The 8,456-nt window shown below is 28.2% G+C and overlaps 1 non-coding gene across 1 annotated transcript; it reads right to left on the bottom strand.

Annotated features, from left to right (window-relative positions):
- Positions 1-7,350: 7,350 nt before the first annotated feature.
- On the bottom strand, positions 7,351-7,457 carry LOC149512624 (small nucleolar RNA R71). The gene has a single exon (XR_016332216.1). It is a non-coding gene; the product is annotated as a small nucleolar RNA R71 (small nucleolar RNA).
- Positions 7,458-8,456: the final 999 nt, after the last annotated feature.

The following is an 8,456-nucleotide window of genomic DNA, read 5'->3' as shown; positions in this document are numbered from 1 at the left end:
TATAAGCTTTAACATATATATATATGTTGAATTATGAGTGTTGGATAATATGGATTATGGGTGTTAGATTAAGATGAAGAACTCATTGGTTGAGGAGGAGTTTTGCTTGGAAATATGCATTTTTTAAAAGAGAGTTTTTCAAAATGATTTTAAAAAATCTTAAATGTTTCAAAAAAAAATTTTCATTAGGCAAATTTATCCTTAAATTTTATCATAACATAAAGGGAAGATTGTTAGTCTTAAATTGATCTTTATTTTGAAATGACAAAATGTTAAATTAAATAAACTTGATTAATATTTTGAAAAAGATTTATTTAGTACCTATTATTAAATTATATTATTTTTAGTATAAATAAATACTAGTAATATTTGAAATGAAAAATATTTTGAAAAAATTTATTTTGTACATAATTCTTGTGATATATTATTTTGGCACTAAATAAATATTATGTCTTTCAAAATATTATTTGATTTAAAAGATGTTTTTTTAAAGTTCAAAACTTTTCTTTATAGTTTGCATTTTTCAAACCAAAAATACTCTTTAAAGATTATTTACTTTAGTGTAAATGAAAGTTCAATTGTTGTTTCAAATATTTTTCATTTCAAATGATAGGAAGTATAAAAACAAAAGGTTTTGGGTTAATAATGTAGTTTCATCACAAATAAAAGTTATATCAAGCTCCAAAGAGGTGATAATGGAAAAATTCAATTAAGTATGCTTGAAAGGCTCAATCAATCCAATGATAGCTTATATTATTTTCTTAATCATGTGTCATTTAGGATTTCTTTTCGAGAAATGATCCAAACGAACTCTAGAACATGAAATACTATTTTAAAAATCAATGCAAAAAATTGCATACTCACATAATCATGCATAAATATGGCAATGTATCGGGGCATGATGGATTTTTGCTTTCCTCACCTCCAAACTAAAACCCTAGAATTTTTACTCGATTTGTGACCTACATCGTTTGGAGGTTTTACTTGTAAAACTCGACCTTGACCTGTTAAGAAAGATATTTCCCCAACTCTAATCCACATTGACTTGAATTCTAGCTATTACAAATTCAAACTTATTGCATGAAAACTTAATGAATTATAGTTTAAATATATTACAAGCATTAACAAATTTAACTAAACCACTCACAAATTCAAACTTAATGCATAATATTGTTTTTTAGTAAAACCTCATTTCATTATTAATTGCCAAAACATCATCAATTCATACAAACATTTTTCAAGGCCAATAAAAAAAGAATATATATGAGCACCTCTCTATACTCATCTTATTACAACATCCTTTTACATTAATGGAAAAGCAATCAACCTATCATTATTTAAGATTCTCACTAGAAAGGATGGAATCATGGAATACATAAAGCTTAGTAGACTAAAATTCAAATATAAAACAAGCATATGTTAATAGCTAAATCTTAAACATAGTACATGATACAAGATAAACATCAAAAGTCTAAACCACCACAATAAAAAGTTAAATTGTTTGAACAACTTTTTATCTAATATGGTGAAAATATCCAAAGACCATAAAAGATCATTTCATCATCATTAGACTCCATATCCCCATTCTCTTCTAGCCACACTAGTCCCATAAAATAAAACAATAAAATGAATAAATAAATCCCATAAAATAATATATTTGAAGACAATAATATAAAAAAATAAATTAGTTAAAAAAGATAATATTATTTATCAAATTAGTTATCTTTTCTCGATCTCACTTTCATCAATATCTTTATAGAAAGACTTTTCTCCCATTGAAATTGACCTTACAAATAAAATAATAAAATATTAACAAATAATATATAAGAACAAAATATAATAACTAACAACATGCTAAAACAGAAATAAAATTGCTTAATTTACCTTGTGTTTTCTTCTTAAGCCCATAGCCAATTATGACAACATGTGAAAGCTTTTATAGTTGATGGATGAAGTTTATTATTGCACACTCACCAAACTTTTTCCAGTACTAAAAGTAGACTTTGAAGCAACAACAGAAATTGGTATGGTATAGATATCTCTAACAATAAGTTGTAAGGTAAGAAATTGAGGTCTAATTAGTTTTCACCAATTCAATATATTAAAATCCTTTTTTTTTACCTCTTAATCTAAATAACAATCTAACTCTGATTTCACTTTTGATTTTTTTCCTTTTTCCTTGAAAAAAAATTATAATCTCTCAAATTTTCTAATTCAGTAACACTAACACCATCCAAAGATGAAAAGCTTGAAGTAGAAGGTCCACCATCTTTCTTCAAAGCCAATTTCTTCTTATAATCCTTAAGTAAATCTTGGTACGTTTACACAATCCTTTCAATTTCAAATTCATCATTTCCTTTATAAATCTTTTTAAAATAATATAACAATTTTGTTTTGTGCCTTGGATCTAAAATTATGGCAAAACCCATGATACCATGCACATTATTCCAATAAGCCATACATAAAATAATTATATTACTATGCATAATCCATTCATTCAATGTCAATATGATTTTGCTAATATTAGAAAAATAAAGATTTGCACTAACATATTTTGTGCCAAAAAACCGTTAAATGATATTATAAAAAAATTTTAACTTCTCATAGATCACAATTACCATGAGCCAATTATTTTCGATTGGCAAACATTTGAACAGAAGGTCACCATGTAATTGTACACAATTAGAAAAAACATCTTTATAAAAAAAGATGTCTGAAGGAACAAGTAAGTAGAGTTCCATCATGTTTTAACATTAACACAACTTTTTTAAGGTTGAAAATGTAACTGATGGATTGCCTATTCAAATTTTCCCATCTTTTTGACGTAGAACCAAAAAAAAAAAAAAAAACACTATAACTAATTCTTTCTATTCCATCTCTAATCATATTTAATCTATCTTTTACAATCAAATGCAAGATGTGTGCATAGTAACCCATATGAAAAAAAATCCTATTGAGTAAAAGTGCATCACAATCAAATCTATCAATTAGCAACTTAATAGCATCATCATTCACACTACCATTATCCACTGTAATAGATGAGAGTTTCCTATCAATATTCGAATTTAAGAAAAATTCCATCAAACTTGAAACAATGACCTTTTTCGTATATGAAGTTGACACATAATCAAACCTATAAAAATAATCAATTATTTACATTAACTTAATAATTAATTTAGTAATAATTACTTAATAAAAAATGAACAATATCAAAATTAGGCAATTAATAAAATATACTTGGTAATGAATTTTTGCAAACTTCATTTATTATCAATATAATGAGTAGTGATAGCCATGTATCCTCTTTTTTTATGATCATTAATCTACATATCAGTTGTGATAGCAATTCTTCTTTCACTAGTTTCCAACTTGGATATTGTTTTTGCCTTTTTCTCATTGAAAATCTTTAAAATATCACTCTTATAGTATTTCAAAAAGGCATAATAAACAAATGTTAAAAACTATAAGAATACTTTCTAAATTACATATGATCAACCATTGATAAGTGATATTCATGCATGATTATCATTTTGGTAGGCTTCCTCTTTGGGACACTTTGATTAAAGGAAAATTTTTTTAGTGTTACTTTTCCATATGCCTTCCTTTGATTAGTTACAAGCACTTGTTGATGAATATCCATTTGAAATCACTTGTTGCACCTTTTTAAATGCTCACACAAACCATCAAGTTTTTTCTTACAATAATTACATATTGGCTTTCACTCATTATTGATATTTTCTTTCTTAAAATTGTCCCACTCTTTTGTAGATAAGTAAATTTAACTCGAAATCGGTGGGTTCCGACTCGACTCAACATTTTAGGGTCGATTTTTTTTTTGAAAATTGAGTATTGGGTCGGGTCGGGTAATATAAAAAAATTTTGGGTCTGACCGGATATATATAAAAATTATTTTTTAAAATTATTTATTTGATTTTATATATTTTTATATATATTTAATTTTATATTTAAATTAAAAAATAATATTTTATTAATTTTGGGTTGGGTCGGGTTGGATACAATTTTATACAATATCAGGTCAGGTCGAGTTCGGGTTTAAAAAATAAAAAAAAATATTGGATTGGGTCAAGTTCGGGGCGAGCAAAAACCCACTTCGACCCAACCCATTGCCATCACTACTGTTTTGATTTTAACTTAATTGAGTTATACCCACTATCATCAATTTCAGCACTCTCGATGATTGCACTTAATTTTGGAGTTACATTTTCATTGGATGTAAGAATGAGATTTTGTTGAATTGGTGATTGATGCATGGTAGAAGCAAAATGAGTTGAGAAACATGAATTATCTCCAAAATTAGATATTTTAACTTAATTCATATAAAGAAATATTAAAGTACTTATAAGTTACAAAACCAAACTAGAAATATGAAAAGAAAAAAATAATTACATTTAAAATGCATTGAATATTTGGTCAATTTTAAAAAACCAACAAAAAGAAATGATAAACTACTTGGATTCTTTAAAATAGATTTTCTAAAACCACCAATTTTGCTTCAATTTATAAAACCACCAATTTTTTATGCTTAACTTCATTTAGACTTTTGCCGGCAACCAATCTTATAGGAGGGAGTGAAATTTTTTAATATTAAAAGTCAGACTGAAACTCTAGCCAACCATTGACTGTTCATTGACTTAAGCATGATTAATATTTGATATAATTAATATAAGCAAATTCAAGTTTCACTTTAAAGTTCAAAGCATTAGTATAATTCAAGAATGAACTAGAAGGAGAAAAATAGTGAGATCATTTTTTAGCCTAACAAAAAACATACGTACACAGCCTCAAGTCTCAACTAAAATTGAAAGCTATATATGTGTAGTCCATTAAAAACATGTGCTTTATGACATGAAGAAATGATAAATGATGGTTCAATTTAGTCTAAATTAATCAAGTAGATCAAATGTTCAACTAACCTAACAACATGGTTACTTTCATTAATTTGGTTATTGTGGTTTATTAATTTTTCATAGTTAGTATACACAAGATCAACCACACTCCCATTTCCTTGTCCAAAAAACCTCAACCAAATACTAAAGCTTTTGTGGAAAAAAAAATACATTATGGTTTATATATATATAATGTCGGCAACCAATATGTATGTTTTCAAGTTTTTCAATTTTCGTTTGGTAACATAATGAATAAGAAAAAAAAATCAAAGTGTCCTATATATAACCCAATGTGTTAAACTATTTATTGGCATAAAAGTGATACAATTGAAATATTAAACTATACAATTTAAAGAAGAAACAAGCTTATAAATAGTAAATAAAAGAAAGGGAAAAAGAACAGATCTAGAAAATGAACGAAATGTTTGGAGTTATATGTAGATCTTGAAAAATGAATAACCATATAAAAGTAAAAATTCAAAAATTAGTGGATAGGATCATTAGTTAAGGTCAATTCATATAAAGGTAAAAATCTAAAAAATTAGTGGCAATAACTAAAAGCATAATATTAGTACACCTAGTTCAAATGTTGGTGAGTGGTGATGGCCCTCATTCATGTGAAGCTATTGGGTTGATATAAGCAACCCATTAAACTAGCAAACCTATTTGTTTTTGAATTTTTTTTTATAGATCTAAGAGATTGAAATAGAGGGAGGCAATGGATGGATGATAAAGTTGTTGGGAAGGGATGGATGCATTTGGGAGGGAAGCTCTTAGGTTAGGTAGATGGATGAGAAAAAAAGTTTTGTAGAATTGAGATAGACATAGAGGTCAAGGTTGGACTTTGAGGCCGGAAGAAATGAGAAAAATGAGAAACCTTAACATGATTACATATATATATAAAGGTATTTTGATAAATATCTCGGGTGAGGTCAAGGTGGGTTTCATATAAATCCGCCTTGATTTGACTCCAATGTCCAAAAAATAAATAGACCTAATTCAACTTGAAACTCGATTTTAAAAAATATCAAACCCTATAAGGTCGGGTTAAAACCCAATGATTTTGTGTTGATTTGCCATCGTTAATCATGCATTATATAAAAAATGTAACTCAATTATCAAAATATAACTTGTAAATTCATAATTAAAAGTCAATAATTCAAGGAATCATCTTATATTTAGCACAATACTCAATTCATTTTCAATCTCTACCTACCAATGGATCATGAAGAATTTATTAGAAGAAGCAATGACTACCAAAAACATTTAAAGCACAATTTCAAGATAAGTTTTAAAAATTTTGAAAAATTTGAGCAAAATTTTCTATACCCCATACTTGAAAAACACATTGTCTTTAATGTATAGATAGAAAGAATTAAAGTAAATAAGACGTAAAGGAAACTCCCCTATCTCTTTGGAAGCACAATGGTTGCAACTTGCAACTGTAGAAAACTCCCCTATCTCTTTGGAAGAATCTAGAAATGCAACTAGGTCACCTAACTGTAGCATAGCATAATCCCTAAGTAGTCTATTCTCTAGACTCTCGGTCATAGTGTCTAAGTGGATAAAAATTTCAAGTTAATCACCTAAGTGTGTGTCCAAGATCAAGATCAAGATCAATCGAGATCAACTCACAACTCTTGCTTTATGCAAATTGGTTGTAAGAATCAAAGTAAATGAAAATCTAAAAAGTTAACTAAGGAATATAAAATCTATATATAATATGTACATTATTTTCTACAATCCCTGAAAAGATGATACTTGAAATACTCCACTTTATTACTTGATCTATGCACTTGTAATCTTTATATAAAAAGTAGCTATCAAGTTTTTTGCACAATTGTTGGAGATTCTAGCGATGTTTGCAATATCAATAAAGAATTCCTAAGCTCTTATAATTTTAACCATTTTTTTTCTTTTACCTTTCTTTTATTTTTTTTATTTGGATGCACAGGTCTAAAAGTGTTGACTTAGCTCCAGTTGATTAAAGAGATAGAGAGAACCTTTAGAAGAAGAAAAAAAATAACAATCAACACCACTAGCACCTACTTTTATGACGAATGTAAATAATGAAAAGTAAAGAACTTTAAGGGACTATGCATTCTTAGTGTAGATGGTTTTCAGCCATCCATCTAAAAGCTAGCTTTTCAAGCTAATAACTTTGAGATAAAGCCTTCGATTATACAAACGGTCTAAACTTCTATGCAGTTTGGAAGATTATCAAGCAATGATTCAAATTTACATCTTTATAGTTTTCTTGAAATCTGTGATACATTTCATTACAATGGTGTTCCTAATAAGGCTATTAGACTAAGATTATTTTTTTTTTCTCAAGGATAAAGTGAAAAGTTGGTTGTCTTCTTTGTCACCAAGCTCAATTACAATATGGGGTAATTTAGTTCAAAAATTTTAAGCACAATTTTTTTCACCAGTAAAGACTACAAAGTTAAGGAATGAAATCACCACTTTTCTATAGACTAATAGTGAAACCTTATATGATGGATGGGAGAGATTCAAAGAGCTACTAAGAAAATGCCCACATCATGATTTACCTTAGTGGCTCCAAATTCAGATCTTTTACGATGGTTTTACACTACCCATGAAAATTATCTTACATTTAGCTATTTGAGGGGCTATAATGAGTAAGACTTCTAAAGAGGTTAATGAGCTAATAAAAGAGATGGTTGGCAATAATTACCAATGGGGCATGAAAAGAAATGTCAGTAAAAAATCTATAAGTTTATTTGAAGTTGATGTTATTACTTTGATTAACTTTCAATTGTTGCCTTCACTAAAAAAATTGAAGCCCTGGAAATCAAACACAAGCCAATTTTGTTGATGTCATACAAAGTCCCTTTGTATCCTGTGACATATGTGAATGACCCCATTCTTAAAAAAAAATGCCAATATAGGGTAAAATTTGTCCACCACATTCAATAAAACAAATCAAGCAACAATTGCTGTAGTAACACCTACAATACAGGCAGGCAAAACCATCCGAACTTTTCTTAGAACCAACCAAACCATTAAGCCATCACCAACCAAACCAATAAGCCATCACCAACCAAACCAATAACTACTACCTCAATCTACCAAACTATAACCCACGCCAAGAAAAGAAACCTACCTTTGAGGACCTTTGAGGACATGTTGACTTAGTTAATGCAAGCTAACAATAACATCCAAAGCCAAGTTGCATCCATCGAAAATCTAAAAAATAAAATAGGTCAAATTGCCTAAGTCATAGCAAATTACCCAGTAGATACCTTACCTAGTAACACTGAAACCAACCCAAAAAGATAAAGCAATGAGGGATGCAACGTAATATATTTTTTGGGGGATGTTAGGATGGACGATTCTAATAAGGAAAATGATTAACCCATAGTTGTCAACCTACCTAGCTTTATAAGACAACTTGAAGTGGATTTTATTAAAATGAAGGACATTTTGGAATATGAAGAACTTTTAAGACTTAATAGAGAAATCTTTAAAGGTTTTGACCCTATGGCATCAGAGGCCTCTAAAGCTATTGAAACTTATAAAGAAGAC

The sequence above is a fragment of the Durio zibethinus genome, chromosome 22, assembly GCF_047325235.1.
Source record: "Durio zibethinus cultivar Kanyao isolate XHJ-2024 chromosome 22, ASM4732523v1, whole genome shotgun sequence".
NCBI lineage: Eukaryota > Viridiplantae > Streptophyta > Magnoliopsida > Malvales > Malvaceae > Durio > Durio zibethinus.
The sequence above is the reverse complement of the archived record's forward strand: the minus strand, read 5'-3'. Positions and strand labels throughout refer to the sequence as shown.